Consider the following 18,271-nt stretch of genomic DNA (forward strand, 5'->3'; position numbering starts at 1 on the left):
AAGCAGAACAGAAACAGACTCATAGATACTGAGAACTTTTTGTTGGTTGCCAGATAGGTGGGGGCTTGGGGGATGGGTGAAAAAGATGAAGGAATTAAGAAGTACAAATTGGTTTTTAGACTGATGAACCTCAAAGGGAAGGGGGAGATGGGGTGGAAAAAGAGAAACTAAAGAACTTCTATGCATATATGCATAACCAATGGACACTGACAATAGTGTGGGGAAGGCTGGAGAGGGGTGGGATTGGGGATGAGGAGGTTAATGGTGAAAAAGGGGGAGACATCTGTAATACATTCAACAATAAAGATGAGTTAAAATAAATGAATGAAAAAGAAAAAAAAAGAACTTAGAAAGTAAAAGAATTTTTTTTTTTAAAGTCCAACTGTTGTGGCTCAGTGGTTGAGTATCAACACATGCACCAAGAGGTCACCTGTTCAATCCCTGGTCAGGACACATGCCCAGGTGGGGGGCATGCAGGAGGCAGCCAATGGATGTTCTCTCTCATCGATGTTTCTACCTCTCTCTCCCTCTCACTTCCTCTCTCTCTAAAATCAATAAAGGAAAAAAAAAATTTAAAAAAAAGAACTTAGGAAGTGGCACAGTTAGTGCTATGTAAAAGGTGGTTCTCTGCTGTAGAAAGGTCTTGACCGGCTGAAGGGGGACTGTTTCGCCTCATAGTTTCTAATTTGGATAACCCCACCAAAATCCATATACCCTAAGAGAAGAATGAGTGAAGATTTCCAGGTATCTCTTCCTCCCCTAATTCTAGACATTGGTCCCTGAAAGAATGTAGCTTTTGTCATAACACAACAGTCTTCCTACTGAAACAATGAGGCCTTCTAACCAAAGACTCAGAACAACCTGACCACAAGAAATGCTTGGTCACTGGAGTTTCAAAGCTGGGAAATGCTGCATATCATTGGAATAAGCTGGTAATTTCCTCTTGCTTGGATACTCTAGTTCTCTGCGATTGTAAGAATTTATAAGCTGATCTCTCATTTCAAGGAAAACTGACAAGCGACACCCAGTGGCTTGCGTTGCAGTTTGCATTCATCTCTACTGGTCATAGAGCGCTGGGGACGCACAGTGTGATTCTTCTGCTTCTCGACCAGTAGGAGTTTGCACACTGAGCTGGGCCACCTTTTTCGGCTCCGGTGCCCGACAAAGCCCATGCACTGTGCAGGCCTGACAAAGCGGGGTGCAGTTAGCATTGCTGGCTCTGTGGCACGGACAAGTGAAGGCCCGGGAGCTTCCCCACCAACAATTCAGGTTGAGTTGCCTCTCTGGCCAGAGGCCAGCCCTGGCAAGGGCCCAGCTTCTTCTCAAGCCCTGAGAAAGGGTTCAGGTATATCCGGTGGCCAGAAGAGCAAGATAAGCAGCCAAGTCATCATAGAGTTCTTTCACCCAAGACAACATAGCCAGTGAACTAGAGAGACTTCCTGAGGAAAGGCTGCATGGCGAGCCCACTGAGCCGAGTAAACACAGCATACCTATGGAGCTAACTTCTTCATGCCTGCCCACTCCTTATCTTTAAAATAAGGGTTTGAGCTCCATTTTATTTTATTTTATTTATTTTTTCTTTATTGACTTTAGAGAGAGGAAGGGAGAGAGAGAGAGATGGAAACATCAACGAGAGAGAACATCAATCGGCCGCCTCCTGCAAGCTCACACTGGGGATCGAGCCCACAATCTGGGCATGTGCCCTGACCAGGATCGAACTGGCAACCTCTTGGTGCATGGGTCGACGGTCGACACTCAACCACTGAGCCACACCAGTCGGGCTGGGCTCCATTTTTAATGGAACAAATTATAACTAGACTACTTATGTCTGTATCTCATTTTTTTTTAACACCAACATGCAAAACTTCTTTTAGATACTACATATCCCTTTTTAATTGATAGGATTTTGTGAGTGATAAAAATGATGACACCATATAGTGAGAGTTCTTCAAGGATATTCAAAGAATCAGAAAATTAGGACCAAGAAACTTGGGCTATCTCTTCAAATTCTATTTCCCCTGGAGAACAGAGAAGGAAAAATGATTCAAATACCTCAGTCATTCCACTTTTTATAATAGAGACTGTGCCACTTAATTCCAGTGAGAATTCGTAAACTTCTCTTGAGTTGTTTAGGAAGGGCGCCACAGTCCATAATTACAAAGTATATTGATGCTTGTAACTAGCATTGTCTGTTTTTAGTGGAGGCATGAGGCCTGTCTATGATAAGAAGGATCCCTGGGCTCATTACACAAGTTAACACAGGACCAGTTCATCAATTCAGAGATAGTAAGTAAGAGAAACCCCATCACTGTTGGTCTCACATCATTAGCTGTCTGCAGAAGGGAAGTGGGGGTGGACAGAGTAAAGCTATGAAAGGAACAATGCTAACTTGTAGCCATTGCCCGGACAAGAAGGGGGGTGCGGGAAAATGAAAGAGAATCGCTGGTCTTCCACCTGGGGCATGAGCAACTTGGTGATTTTGTGACAATTCAGCAGCAAGTCTACTGCTGGGCACAGCACACCTGGCCGAGACTAGAAACAGAACTTCCAGCGTTGAGCTGGGACAGGAAAACATCTCAGCCAAGTGATTTTCTTATACAAGCTTATTTAGAGGGAAGTTGTAAATGGAATTGCCTGCTAATCCAGTCTACCTGACCATGACTTCACTCTTGCACATTCCATTCTTGTTCTTGTCCATGTCAACAAAAAATATTTGCCTGGTTACTATTGAGTAAATATACCATATTTTGTATACTACTTAAAAAAAAAACAACTGACATTGGGCCATAAGCCTTTCCCACATTTCTATGTAGTATTAATAATTTTAACATTGATAATATCTTAACACAAGTTTCAAAAACTCACAAAGCCTGGGAAGACTAGCAATTTATAACAGGGAGTCAAGTTTCTTGAGTGATTTCCTCAAGAAGCTCCCAGAAGAGCAACAAAGATACAATTTTTTTTTTTTTTTTTATATCCTCACCCCAGGACACTTTTCCATTTTTTGTACGGATAGAGTGGGAGGGAGAGAGAGGAAGAGAGAGAGAGAGAGAAACATCGACGTGAAGGGACACATCGAGTGGCTGCCACCCACACGACCAACCAGGGCCGGGGACAAACTGCAACCGAAGTACGTACCCTTAGCGGGAACCGAACCCGGGTCTCTCCGGACCGCAGGCCGACACTTTAACCGCTGAGCCAAACTGGCCAGGGCCAAAGATACAATTTGATGGATTGAGATAGATAAAACAATGGGTAGATGGCCAGTAAGTCAGTGGCTTGGCTTTGGGGACAAGGGAATGTGAGTGCACATGTACATACTGCTGGTCACATGGGGGAAGGGAGCCCCTTGGGATGGGTTCAAATCACAACCAGGATAGAGGCGGCCACCGTGCGTAACGATGAGTCTTCATTCGATTTTACATGCTGAACACTGATTCATCAGTGGGCCCTCTAGAGAAGCTTCTGGGCCTCAGAGCTCATGAAAGAACCCAAGAGCCAGGACAGAACCAGGAACACTCAATGAATAGAAGGATTTGGGGAGTCGTCAGAGCTGGAAGTCCACAGGGACATTTCCTTCCTTGTCGCACTTCCAGGCGCTGCTGGCCGTCCTCCCCACACCCTCTGGCTCTGCGTTTGCTCTCCTCTCTGTTTTACTGACCGCACTGCCCCCTTCAACTCTCTCTGCGTTCAGCCGAAGACTCAGTGGCTGTGGGCTTCAGGCTCCCTAGAGTAAGTGCTGCCTGGGGGACTTCAGGGATGAACCCAGACCTGGCGGAGGGATTAGCTAAGGCAGTAGGAAGTAACTAGAAAGATAGTGTCCCAGGAAACCTGACCATTTTCCTTGTTCCACTTCTGTGTTGTTGGGGGAGGGGCGGCGGGCAGGGGCTTAAGAGCAAATCTGTTACAAATTAAGTCACTCAGGTTACATGTTTAAAAAATTAAAAGAAGCGAATGTTTCTTTTTTAAGGGAAAGAAAAGAAATGACAGACTATCTAAGGAGAGGGCGGCATCGTTAGCCAACAAAAGCAGCAGAAAGGTCACAGTCGGTGCGCAGAGGAAGGTATCGAACCACAGCTGCGCCTTGTGCCTCCATCTGTAAGCACAACGGAAACGGGAGCGAGTCGAGCATGAAGGACGCTCAGGGGAGAGCCATGGCTGACTGATAATAGATGGGTCACTTAGAAACTTCAGTAGAAGCACCAAAGGTTTGGAGAACTTGAGGCAAATGAGGAGAATACACAGAGCTGCTATTTCTGAAGCCTGGAGGGAAGGTTGCAGATGGAGGAGAGAGGAGAGAACAGTTAAGGGACACTGGGGAGAAAATGGTTTGGACTTTTGAAAACTTTTTATTATGAAAAACTTCTAAATGCATATCAAAGTAGAGAGAATCACCCTGGCCGGTTTGGCTCAGCAGTTAGAGCGTCGCCCACGGACCAATGAGTCTCGGGTTCAATTTTGGTCAAGGGCACATCCCTCGGTTGTGGTTCGTCCCCAGCCCTAGTCAGGGTTGTGCGAGAGGCAACCCGTTGATGTGTCCCTCTCACACTGATGTTTCTCTCTCTCTCTCTCTCTTCCCCTCCCACTCTATCTGAAGATAAATAGAAAAATATCCTCAGGTGAGGATAAAATAATTTTAAAAAAATAATAAAAGTAGAGACTATCATTATAATGAACCCCCATGTAGCCATCACCCAGCTGCAGCTGTTATCAGCTCATGGCCTACCTTGTTTCATCTATGTTCCCAACAGCCGTCATCCCTTCCCAGGTTATTTGGAAACAAATCCAAGACATCACATTATTTCAGTGATTCTCAGACTTCTGTGTGCATCGGAATCCCCTGGGGGGGCTTGTGAGAGCACAGACTGCTGAGCCCATGCCCGGTTTCCGACTCGGCAGGTCTGGGGCAAGGGGGATAGCCTATGTTTCTAACCAGTCTCCAGATGCTGCTGATGCTGCAGACCCAGGAGTCACATTCTGAGAACCACTCTATTATTTCATCTGCGTATATTTCTCTTTAAAAAGGACTCCCTTTTTTAAAAAAATTTTTTTCTTTATTGTTTTTTAGAGCGAGAAAGGGAGAGAGAGAAAGAGATAGAAACATTGGTGAGAGAGGACATCAATTGGTCGCCTCCTGCATGCCCCCCATTGGGGATTTGGCCCGCAACTTGGGCATGTGCCCTGACCAGGAATCAAACCAGCGACCTCTTGGTGCATGGGTCGATGCTCAACCACTGAGCCACACCAGCCGGGGAGAAAGCACTCCCTTATTTAAAACAGGATCACAACATTACCACCACTCACAAACTTCAATAATTCCTTAATATCATATTTTCCCAATTGCCCTCTTGCTAGTTTTACTAACCATTTGTTTGAAATGGACTCCAAACAAGGTCCATACCCTGCAATTGGTTAATATGGACTCTTGAGACTCTTTAACTGTGGAGAGTTTGAATGGAGCATGCGGAACAGTTTGAGCAGAGGCAGAGAGAGATGTGGGTGTGTTTTTGAAAAGAGCACAGACTTTGACTCCCGCTCTGCCACTTATTAGCTGAGAGAGTTTGGACCAGTAATCTAAGTGCTCTGAGCCTCACTTTCATTTGTAAACTGAAGATAATAAGCCTATCTCATGGAACACTTACGGGAATTATATGAGAATTAAGCCTGTGGCATGGTCTCTGACACACAGCAGGGCTAAGGAATCAGAAGACGTGGGTTTGTAGAAATTCTGTGATCTTGGGCAAGTACTTAGCTTCTCTAAGCTTCAGCGTCCTAATCAATAAAGTGGAGATGATGATGGCAACTATTTTATAGGATGGTGAATGAGCTAATGGCTATAAACATCTGAAGCATAGTCTCTAATGTGCAATAAACACCCACACTTTTTGTTGTTATGAAAAATACCAATTATTATTAGGAATACAATGAATGTCACTTCTCTTTCCCCTGAATAGGAATGCCTTCTTCGAATCTTGATTTTCAACGTGATAAATAGGGAGATCCCAGGCCATAAATTTGTGTCTTCCCCACCCTGCTGTGTCTTAGTTTGGGTAATAGCACCATCATCCTCACAGCTGCCCAAGTTAGAAATTTAGGGAGTCAACTTGGACCCTACCCCACATTCAATGTATCATCCATTATAAATGTTTCCACCTTCAGGGAACTTCTAAAATTCCCAAAAGGAATGAAAGAACCTAACAGCTCCAGGCACATAGTAACAAGGTCCTTAATCAACACTGATTCTTTGTTTTCATTTCTGTTGCCTCTGTTCTACTTCTGAGCATTCTCCTTCCCCAGCTGCTCCACCCTATCAACTCCCCCGTCCTAGCTGCTCATTCTCCATCCACCCTGCCAGTGACACACTTGCTCTCTGTTCCTCTCCACATCCTCTCGCCTCCCCTCTTTCGCTTCTCTCTCCCTAACTGAATGCAGTGAGTGGAGTTTATGTCTCACTCACCAGTCGTCTGTCTAAGGAGCTGCCCTTATCTCATTTCATGTTTCCCTTTTCATCCCTGATGCTCACTTCCATTCCCCTCCCTCCCACACGTCTTCACTCTCAGGTTTTCGATCATAGGTTCTTGCATATGTGTGCGTACTTATTAAATACATTATGTTATTTCTTATGGCTTCTGTTTTAAAATGTAGCTACCACCTTTACTTTTCCATCCCCCTGGCAACCACCCCCAACTCCCTGTGACCAGTGCTGCACTGAGAGGAATCTTTGTTCGTGATCCTGTGCAAGTCTTTCTGAAGCATATGCCCAGGAGTGGAATTGCTGAGTTATATTATCTATGCAGATTTGCTTTTTAAAAGTACTGAAGGTTGTACCCAAGACCTGCAGGACTCTGGGCAGCTAGAGACTCTATCCAAATCCCTGAACCAAGAGACCTTTCCAAACTCTAGCATGGCCTCTAGCAGCTTAAGGTCACATTCCCCCTTAAGATGCCCGCCTGGAAGATTTCTCTTTGTTTTAGCCAACACCTGCTGATAGAGAAGTAGGCCCCTGAGCGCCCCCCACCACCCCTTAGAGCGGTTTCTTTAGGAAGCTTGCAATTATCAGTCCTTTCTCTGCTCTTGGAGATGTGATCCAACCACCCAAAACTGTTTCCTGAAGGACCTCAGAGGCTTCTCTTTGGAAAGTAAACATTCAGGGAGGTAATTCTCTGACACTGTGGGAGAATAAGGGCCTAGTTGGTGGGGGCCTTGCTTCAGCTTCATCCACTGCCCCCCATCCTAACAATGGGAGAAGTTGTTTCTCCTGTGGATAAGCACCAGTGAACAAATCCAGGGGCCTGGTCACATGGACTAACCCCTCTTAACACCCCTCAGCACCTTTCCTTGTCATATCCCAGCCTTTAAAATGTCTGCAGCCTTTTGTTTCGGGGAAATTGGGTTCAGTTCACTCAGGACTCATTTTCCCTCATGCAGTAGTCACTGAGTAAAACCTGACCTTACCGCCTTGACGAGAGCTGGCTTTGTTCGCCTTCGACATGCCCTAGAATAGCTCCACCAGTGTACTTTCCACCAGACGAGCAAAAGAGTTTCTGCTTCCTGACAACTTTGCCAGAGTTTGGTATCAGCCACCCCCTGATTTTTTTGCCAGCCTCCTGGGTAAAATGAGATACTTTGCTATTGTTTTAATTTTCACTTATCTAATAACTAGTGGGGTTGAGCAAAACTAGTGGGTTTTCTTATATGACTCGCATATTCATATCCTTGGCCCATTTTTCTATTGGGTTTTCTGTCTCTTTCTGGTTGATTTGCAGCAATTTCTTATATGTTCTGGGCAGTAATACCTTGCTGGCTTCAGAAATCTCAAGTGTTTTTTTCTCAGTCACCTGTTCATTAATTTTGAGAATGATATCTATCATTATATTATCATTAATTTTTACATAGTTATATCCATCCATTTTTTTGACCTATGGTTACACTTGCTAGGTCTTCTTTTTATTTTTTATTTTATTTTTTTTTAATCCTCACCCGAGGACATTTTTGCATTTTTTGTTCAGACAGAGCGGGAGGGAGAGAGAGGAAAAGAGAGAGAGAGAAACATCGATGTGAAGGGACACATCGAGTGGCTGCCACCCGCACGATCAACCAGGGCCGGGGACAAACTGCAACCGAGGTACACGCCCTTAGCGGGAACCAAACTCGGGTCTCTCTGTACCGCAGGCCGACGCTCTAACCGCTGAGCCAAACCGGCCAGGGCTTGTTTTTAAAATAATCCATCCCAGTTTTGAGATCATACATATCTTCTCCTATGTACATTTCTATTTATTTGTTTGGAGGGATTGGCTTTCACATTCATATATTTACTGCATCTGAAGTTCACCTTGGTTTATGGTATTAGGGAATCCAACTTAATTTTTCTCCATGTGGTGAGCCAGTTTTCCCTGCGCTGGCTCCTTTCAGCCCACCCCCACCCCATTGATTTGTGGTGAGTTCTTTTCCATACAGCTGGTACACTCACACCCAAGGCATCAGCAAACACATACACACTTCTGAGTGCTTTCTGACCGTTAGTGCATGTTTCTGCATCAGTCCCACAGTGTTCTAATAAATAGCATTCGAGTGTAATGGGGCAAGTCCTTCTTCTTTGCCCTTTTTTCAAAATTGACTCAACTAATTATGGACTTTTATTCTTCCATACACATTTTTCCAGTTTTATTGAAATCAAATTGACATATAGCACGGTACAGGTTTAAGATACAGAATAATGATTAGACTTATATACATTGTGAGATGATTATCACAATAAGTTTAGCTAACATCCATTATCTCTTATAGATACCAAAAAAAGAGAAAAAAAATTATTTTCCTTGTGATGAAACTCTTAGGATAAACTCTCTTAACAACTTTCATATATACTATATATTGGTGTTAACTGTAAATAATCATATTGTACATTACATCTCTAGTATTTATTTATCTTATAACTGGACATTCATTGACCACCTTTATCTAATTCTCCCTACCTCTTTCATATACATTTTTTTTTTTTAACCTTTCATTTATTTATTTATTTTTTTGTTACAGATATTTTACCTTTTTACCCCATTGGCACCCCCCACCCCACCCCCCCTCCACCCTGTCCCCGGCTTAGTTGTCCATGTCCATTGGTCATGCATACATGCATATAAGTTCTGTGGTTTATCTCTTCCCACCCCCCCACCCCCCATCCCCTCTTCTGACGGATGTCAGTCTGTGCCCTACTTCCATGTGTCTGGGTCTACTGTATTCCTCAGACTGTTATTTTCATTATATTCCGTATATAAGTGAGATCATGTGGTATTTGTCTTTTTCTGCTTGGCTTCTTTCACTTAGGATAATACTTTCCAGGTCCCTCCATGTCGTCTCAAAGGATAAGAGATCTTTCTTTCTTACCGCTGCATAGTATTCCATTGTGTATATGTACCACAGCTTTTTGATCCATTCGTCTACTGGTGGACACTTGGGCTGTTTCCAGATCTTAGCTATTGTACATAGTGCTGCTATGAACATGGGGGTACATATATTCTTCCTGATTGGTGTTTCAGGCTTCTTAGGGTATATTCCCAGCAGTGGGATCACTGGGTCGAATGGAAGTTCAATTTTTAATTTTTTGAGGTAGCACCATATTGTTTTCCATAGCGGCTGCACCAGTCTGCATTCCCACCAGCAGTGTATTAGAGTCCCCTTTTCTCCACACCCTCGCCAACACTTGTTGTTTGATGATTTGTTGATGGCGGCCATTCTGACAGGTGTGAGGTGATACCTCATAGTTGTTTTAATTTGCATCTCTCTGATGATTAGTGATGTTGAGCATTTCTTCATATGTCTCTTGGCCATTTGTATGTCCTGTTTGGAGAGGTGTCTATTCAGCTCCTCTGCCCATTTTTTAATTGGGTTCTTTGTCTTCCTTTTGTGGAGTTGTATGAGCACTCTGTATATACTGGAAATTAACCCCTTATCTGATACATCATTGGCAATGATGTTCTCCCATACAGTGGGTTGCCTTTCCATTTTGATGATTATTTCTTTTGCTGTGCAGAAGCTTTTTAGTTTGATGTAGTCCCATGTGTTCATTTTCTCCTTTATTTCTGTTGCCTTAGGTGATGTATCAGTGAAAATTCTGCTCCGTATGATGTCCGATATTTTGTTGCCTACATTTTCTTCTAGAATTTTTATGGATTCACGGGTCACATTTAAGTCTTTTATCCATTTCGAGTTTATTTTTGTGTATGGTGTAAGTTGATGGTCTAGTTTCATTTTTTTGCATGTAGCTGTCCAATTTTCCCAACACCATTTATTAAAGAGGTTGTCTTTACTCCACTGTATGCTCTTGCCACCTTTGTCAAATATTAATTGAGCGTATTGCCTTGGGTCCATTTCTGGGTTTTCAGTTCTGTTCCACTGGTCTATATGCCTGTTCTTGTGCCAGTACCAGGCTGTTTTGGTTTCATATACATTTTTTTAAGATACCTTTTTATTCTGTCAAAAAAATAGTTGGATGTGTATATTGAAATTGCCTTGAATTTTTAGATTAACTGTGGGGACATTATTAGCTTTACATGGTAAGGAGTCTTGTCCACCAATATGGTGTATCTCTTTACTTAGTTAAGTCTTATATTATGTCCTATAATGGTTTTACATTTTTTCTCCAAAACTTTATTTTGAACTTTTTTTTTTTATCCTTACCCAAGGACAATTTTTTTCTATTTTTTGTTCAGCGAGAGTGGGAGGGAGAGAGAGGAAGAGAGAGAGAGAGAGAGAAACATCAACATGAAAGGGACACATCGAGTGGCTGCCACCCGCACGACCAACCAGGGCCAGGGACAAACTGCAACGGAGGCACGAGCCCTTAGCAGGAACCGAACCCAGGTCTCTCTGGACTGCAGGTCAATGCTCCAACCACTAAGCCAAACCGGCCAGGGCTATTTTGAACTTTTTGTTAAGTTAAATTTTAGGTACTTTATGTAGTTTTCTTGCTCTTGTGAAAAGTACCTTATTTCTATTATATTTTCTGGCTGAATATTGCTGATGTAGAAGAATGATGATTTTTGTAAGCAGATTTTGTTCCTGACAGCCTCGTCAAGCACAGTCACAGTGCCAAAGGTCTTTTTTTATTAATTCTGTTAATGTCATAGTTCTAAAGGATTTTCTATTCTGTGAGGTGCTCTATGTAAATAATCAGATCACCTGTACATAATGACAGTTTTGTCACTTCCTTTTAAATCCTTATACCTATTCTTTTTCCTGTCTTATCACATTGGCCAAGACCTCCAGTACTCTGATGACTAGTAGCAGTTTCTGTTCTTAGAGGAAATGTGGATCTATCTGCACCTATTATCTCCTTCCCATCCCCAAGGGTTAAGCCTGCCCTAATGTAGCCACCAGCTCCATCTCCTTCTGGTGCAGCACTGGTGATTCTCTTTTATCTTACAGTGGAGTTAGAGTAAAGTAATCTGTCCATGAAGATGTGGGGGAGTAAAAGAACCCAAGATAAAAGTTTCCCTACCTAGAGCACCTTTCTGCTTTACCCTATAGACTACAAGTCACATACACACAAACCTGGGATCTAGCTATTTGCTGTCCCTCTAGAAGCTTCTCACAGTTATTACACTAGATACACAGACCTCCCAGCTGCCTCGTTTCGGAGGCACTCGTAGGGCTGGGTTGTGTAAGACAGCCAATAGCCTAAAATAGGTTGCCATTTTGTCAGGATCTGGAGGACAGAGTGACATTTCTAAAATAATTATGAAAATGCTTTAATCATAGACCATTGGAATCCCTCATTATAACTTCTTTATTTACTTTTTAAAAAAATTTTAATCCTCACCTGAGGGTATGCTTTTATTGATTCTGGAGAGAGTAGAAGGGAGAGGGAGAGGGAGACAGAGAAACATCAATGTGAGAGAGGAACATCAATTGATTGTCTCCCACACACACCCCAACTGGGGATTGAACCTGCAACCCTTCGGTACACGGGACACTCCAACCACTGATCCACACTGGCCAGGGCATATAACCTCTTTAGTAGGAATATTCAGAGTCTTGAAAAGCTAGCCTCACCTCCTTTTCCATTAACTAAAACATAGCCCACACTCAAACCACCCTGGATGATCTCCTTTCCCTGAACATGTGGTGTACTTTAAACCTTACTGTTTACCATACAGTTCCCTCTCCATGGTGTTCTCTCACCCTTTCTCCACATTGAGAAATTCTATCCATTCATCAAGGCTCAGAACAAAAGTCATCATTCTTATGACACCTTCTGGAATTCATCCCATAGGTTTAAATCATCCCTTCCCCAGTACTCTTTATAGCACGTATCTATCAGGTTTGGCTTACAGTTTGTTGTTGGTTATCTAACTGTCCCATTAGCTAGTGACCTCCAGGAGAATTAGCTAGTCATCTCCATCTCTGCAGCTGTTCTCCACACATAGTAAATGCTCAGTAAATGCTTATTCATTGAATTAAATGGCAGAGGTCACAAATTGTAGGAAAAAGGAGTAATGCTCTTGCCTAATCTTGGTTTCAGGAGGATCGAATGTGAACTTCCAAATAGGAATGAGAACAGACACTGTAAACTGGTCATTCTCTTTATGGTCTGATAAATCCTTAAAGTGCTGTAACAACAGGTATTCAACCTGAGCGATGCTGAGCAAGTATTTAGAACAAAATGTACCTGACCTGCAAAGTCTAACATATTGGAGCAATGGTGGAAGTTAGCAGGTGGCCAGACACCCCTAGGTTTCTGCTCCTGAATAATGTCCTAGTTACACTGTTAGGTGGGTTAGATGGGTATCCCTACACATAGCCCTTGAAACATAAATACTTATAGGTGAAGATTATGAGACAAATAAAAATTTCTTTTGAAAATATTACCTTTATTTTTTTTTTAATTTTATGTTTTCATTACAGTTTACATTCAATATTATTTTATATTTAATAGAAATTTCCAATAAGTGAGATAGATTATTTATGTTGTGGAAGAGACACACAAAAAATAACAAACACCCTGGCCGGTTTGGCTCAGCGATTAGAGCATCGGTCCATGGACCAAAGAGTCTCAGGTTCAATTCGGGTCAAGGGTATGTGCCTTGGTTGTGGTTCCGTCCCCAGTCCTAGTTGATGTGTCTCTCTCACATCGATGTTTCTCTCTCTCTCCCTCTCCCCCTCCCTCCCTTCCACTCTATCTGAAGATAAATGGAAAAAAATATCCTCAGGTGAGGATTAAAAAAACTTTTTAAAAACAAACAAATGAAGAAACTGAAGTAAAATTAAAAATGTTTAGTGTGCCTTTTCTTTGAATGACATACAGCAGTTTCTTTTGTTTATTCTTTTTGCATCCCTGGGCGATAGGTAAGGAAAGTATTATCATTTTGGTAAAAGTTGAGATAAGGAGGAATTAAATTAATTTGCTTCAGTAGATTGTTGCAGTAACGGCCCTCAATTTGTTCATACCTCCCTGTAGCCATCTCCTTGGGTAATACCTTTCGCACTGACTCCAGTCTTGGCATGTGACATGCTTTGAACAATGGGACAAGAGCAAACATGACATAAGCAGAAATTTCAAAGTGTTTACATGTTGCGGCCTGCCGTCTCCTACTGATCTTTGGTACCCAGAGACCGCCACAGTGAGACTACCGTGTAAAGCCTGGATTAGCCTGCTAGAGAACGAGGACACACAGAGCAGAAATGAGCCGTCCGGCTGAGTCCCCTCTGACCCACCGCCTGTCAATCTCTAGGTATATGAGTGAGGCCAGCCAACCCCATATGAGTCACCTACACCCTCAGAGATCTGCCACGCCAACCTAGATCACAATAAGTGTCCGGATGACTCACAAAGTCATGAGAAATCGTAAATGTCTGTTATTTTTAGCCACTAAATTTTGAGGTGGTTTGTGACACAGCAAAACCTAATTGGTACATTCCCCCAAGAGAGCCTGCGCAGGCTAGAGTCTAGAGGTCTTAGTCAACAGGTTCATGTTCCGTTGCTGCTGCTGCTGTTATAGTCAAAGGTAGGTTTGGATATGCAGAACATAAGGATATTGTTTTGTATCTCAACTGTGATCAAGCCGCTTGAGCTCCTCAAAGGCCACGACTGGGTTTCCCAGCTGGTTTAGTACTTTGCTGTATTCATCATAGATGCTCAGTGAGGGATATTACTTTTCTGAAAAGAAACACAGGTTGAGTTGTCATGAGGATGGAAGGTAAAGCAACACGTGGCGTGTATAACTCTCAAAATTTGTAGAGGGCACAGATATTTCTAATGACAAAGAAAGTGTTAGACTAACCATCTTTCCTGAGAGAAAACAGGAAGGAAAAGGCAGGGACCATGCCTTTGTCCCTGTGGCCCAGACCAGAGTCTTGCAGAGCCACTGAGCTGAACAGCCTCACGGGCACCATTCCCCCTGAGGTCTCTGCGGGCAGTGTCCCTGGAGGTGTTCAGTGCGCGGCTTCCACAGCTGTACACGCGGCCCCCGCCTGGCACGTGGCAGGTGTGCGACGAGTGCCAAGCAAGTGAGCGTGTGTGCCTGCGTGCACATCGTGTTTGTGGCCTTTAGCAGAGTTTTAACTGGAAAGAAAAATAAACCAAATTAGAATGAGGATCCCTGTGTAGTGGGCTCCCAGAGCACAAACCACTTTGCTTTTGGTGTGACAAACTAAGAAAATATCAAATAAAATGTGTAGATTAGATATGAATTCAAGAAGAAAATTACACCATAATTTTCTTAATTTGATGCAGGTTAAAAAAATAAAATAAAAATTCATTTTGGTTCTTGGTGACATCTAGTGGTGTATCAAACCTGTGGGTTTTCCCTGGAGTGATGTATCTTCCACGTTGGGGGGAGGGGTCCTTGGGATGGCGGACCCCTGCTCCCTTCACAGATTAGGTAGTTTAGGTCCGCAGGCCTCCCGAGGTCAGTGCGGGTGGGACATTCTTCCAGAAGCTAGCCCTCCAGAGGACATCCCAGTGCCGCTGTCACAGAGACCCCTGAAGAAATGCTAGAGGTGGTGGGAAGCTCCCTTCCAGGGGTACAGGGTCACGCGTTGTCACTTAAGACCGTTGTCCTCAGCCGCCTGTGCCTTTCCACGGTGTCTTTCTCTTTGCCCGTCTCCTGCCTGTGGTTGTCTGTCTCTTCTCTTCTCTTCCCTTCTCCTTCTCGATGGCGAGCCCAGTGGCTCCGCTTTCTTCTCGCTCTTCCTCTCTCCCTCTCTCCCTCTTCTCTTCTACTTTTACTTTCCCCTTAGTTATTCTTTTCCCTTTCCTTTTTTTCATTCTCTGTGCTCCCTGATGCTCCCAAAGAAATCGGACACCCCAGTAGTATGGTAACCACTAACCCACGTGGCTCTTCACATTCAAATAATTTATAAGTAAATGGCATTTCAAAAGCCCATCCCCCCCTCACACTAGTCGCATTTCAAGTGCTCAACAGCAGTAGTGGCTACTGTGTTGGACAGCGCAGAGCCTGGCCACGCCCATCACTGCAGAAAGCCCTGCAGGAAAGCCCGGCTCCGCCTCTCCCGGCTGTCATCCTCCTCCTCCACACCTCTTCTCTAAGTGGTGGTTCTCCGGGCGGACGGCCTTCTGCCCCCCTTCCCTCCCTGCTCACTCCAGGCTATTTGGTGGCTTCTGTTCTCTGCATATTATTATGTAAACTCATTAAGATGACCTTGCCGAGTGAACACAAAAATATATGATCTTGCTAGACAGTATATTTGGGACAGTCCATGATTCACGGCATCTTGTTTTCCATGATTTGAAACACATCAAAATATTTTTAAACTCAACACATCAACACATCATTTAAAAAAATTATACCCCACGCCTTTCTCTCTCTCTCCTTTTTTTTTATTGCTTTTTTAATCCACAGGTTTTTAGCTTTCTACCTTGAGTTAAAGTAGCTTTAAAATTTAACAGTACATCTTTTTATTAATTCCTGAATATATACTTTTATGCATGGAATAGCTTTGAAATAACACACAGGAAACTGGTTACAGATTGGTGTTTGGCTCAGATGGAATGGATGTTTACTTTTTGTTGAATGTACTTCGTTGTATTAATTTCTTAGCAGACTAGTCTGTGTATAACTTTTTAAATTAAATTGAGTTCTAAATTATTTTTTCTCTCTTGGAAATGTTATTGGTTCTGGAGAAGGAGGAAGGCAGCCTCGGCCTCCTGCTGAGGTGCCACGAGCCCTCACTGTCTCCTGTGGCCATTGGTGGGACGTCCGTGTGCTTGAGGGAGGCCAGGAAGGCCTTGAGCTTGGTTGGGCCAGGTGCTGAGGAAGGGCACCCGGGCCAAAAGCAGGGGGAAGGAGGAGTCCAGGCAGGCGGGCGTCAGGGCCTGGTGACTCGGCAGCAAGTCCAGCAGGCTGCAGTCCAGAGGGAGATCTGGTTGCCCACGATGAAGGCCCGGCCCCTGGTTCTGGGACAGCAGGGTCTCAGAAGGCTTCAGGGGCCCTGGCCGTTCCTTCGCATAGTCCTCCTAGCCCACCTCGTAGTGGGTATAGATAAGGGTGATGTATTGTAGCAGAGGTACTTCATGCCATCATTCACCACATGTACCAGGGCTGCCTCCCGCTGGTCCTCCCCATACAGCCCAAGGGAGTGACTCAGGTGTCACAGGATGGCACAGGGCCAGGGCTCCGTCCTGGAACTTGGGGAGCTGCCTGTATAGTCAGGAGGCCTTGAGTGAGCCCTGCAGCCAGGTCTCCTTGGTCACCACCTCCTCCTTCCAGCTCTGGCCCTGGCCAGCCAGCAGCACACGCCTGGCCTCGCTGCACCCTGAAACAGGGAGATAGCCGATGCTGGAGGGCCACATGGCTGCGGTGTAGACGGCAGAGTTCAGGCTTAAATTAAAATAAATGTCACAATCCTGAGAGGATGGAACCAAAGACAGTCCAGAAAAATGAGCTGTCAGAGAGAGGGTAATACCTGAATGAGCCGGCAAGGTGTGGGTGATGTGTCTCTATAAAGAGATAAGGAGGCGGAGGTAGCCCTGCGTTAACTTTAGGTTTACGTCCAGTGACGATTTGCCGAGATTCAGAATGCCCTGACTAGTGGCCCCTCCTGTCTGTTGACAAAGGTTTACATTAGAAAGAGCCTTGGTTTCCTTCCTACCTGTGATTAAAGATCAATGGCTGAGAGACAGCCCCTTTGGTGCCCGCCTCAGAAGGGATGGAAAATGTTAGTGGAGAGCTATCCTTTCTTCCAGGGGATACACACACCGACCTCTATAACGGCTTGATGAATAAAAAAAAAAAAAGATCATTTCTCTTCCTTTTCCTCAGCTCTCCCAAGCTAGTCCTGGCTGCATGTCTTCCTTTGTACCACTGGGTGTTCTAGAAGAAAAGAGGAGGGAGCCTGAGATTTCACCTGACTTCAGAGTTGCCCAAAGGTACTTCAAAACTTGGATTTCTGTTACATTGAGAGTAAAGGCTCATGTTGCTTTAAGAAGGGGTCTGGGGACCGGGATAGAACCATCATACCATAAGTAACGGCTATACTGCCGATTTGAGAAAAAGGGAAACTGAGACACAGGAAATTTGGTATGAGCTGGGATTTGCAGTCAGTGCTCCTGACTTCCCGTAAGACCACACGACATCCAAACCATATAATCATATGCCCAGACAGAACTGTAGCATCTCTGTGTACATTCATCTAAATAAAGCGCCGCCTGGACCATGCCACCCAGGGGAGTTGGTTTGTGGTTCTTTCCAACTGTGGACTTCTGTGGTGCCAGACTGGCCCGGGCTGGAATCATGGTTCTCCTAAAAGAACAAAGGTTTACGCTCAGGCTCTGTGGGACATGCAGGAGTCTTTCTAATGAGAGGCTTTTGGGTGCTCTATGTCGGGAAGACAAACAGCAGCCCATTCCTTCGGCAGAGGACCAGCACTGTCCTTACCTCAAGGAAGACTGGCCATAGGGGATCAACAGCTCAGGATCATCAGTGTTGCAAGGGCCTTTAAAATGATTCCAGTTTACCCTTGCATTTTATAGAGAGAAACTGAGGCCCCAAAATGTTAGGAGTCAAGCGACCTTCCTAAGACCATAGATGGGGATTCTAGTGCTGGAGCCTCCCGCCAGGCTCCCCCCGTTGGTGCTGCTTCCCCAGCACCATCCTGGCAGCCCAAAGACCCTGTGCAAAGACTCCTCCTCTGGTCTCATGGAAGGGTACAAACACCTTCGCGGTGTGCATTCATTGGTATGATTATTGACACACAAGGATTGCTCAGTGTGTTTTCAGGTCAGATTATAAAGGTACATTTCTGCTGTTTAATA

The 18,271-nt window shown here is 44.3% G+C and overlaps 1 pseudogene; it reads right to left on the reverse strand.

The window, feature by feature from the left end:
* Positions 1-16,186: 16,186 nt before the first annotated feature.
* On the reverse strand, positions 16,187-16,810 carry LOC118623199 (annotated as a pseudogene).
* Positions 16,811-18,271: the final 1,461 nt, after the last annotated feature.

The sequence above is a fragment of the Molossus molossus genome, unplaced genomic scaffold (assembly GCF_014108415.1).
Source record: "Molossus molossus isolate mMolMol1 unplaced genomic scaffold, mMolMol1.p scaffold_m16_p_1, whole genome shotgun sequence".
Classification (NCBI taxonomy): Eukaryota; Metazoa; Chordata; class Mammalia; order Chiroptera; family Molossidae; genus Molossus; species Molossus molossus.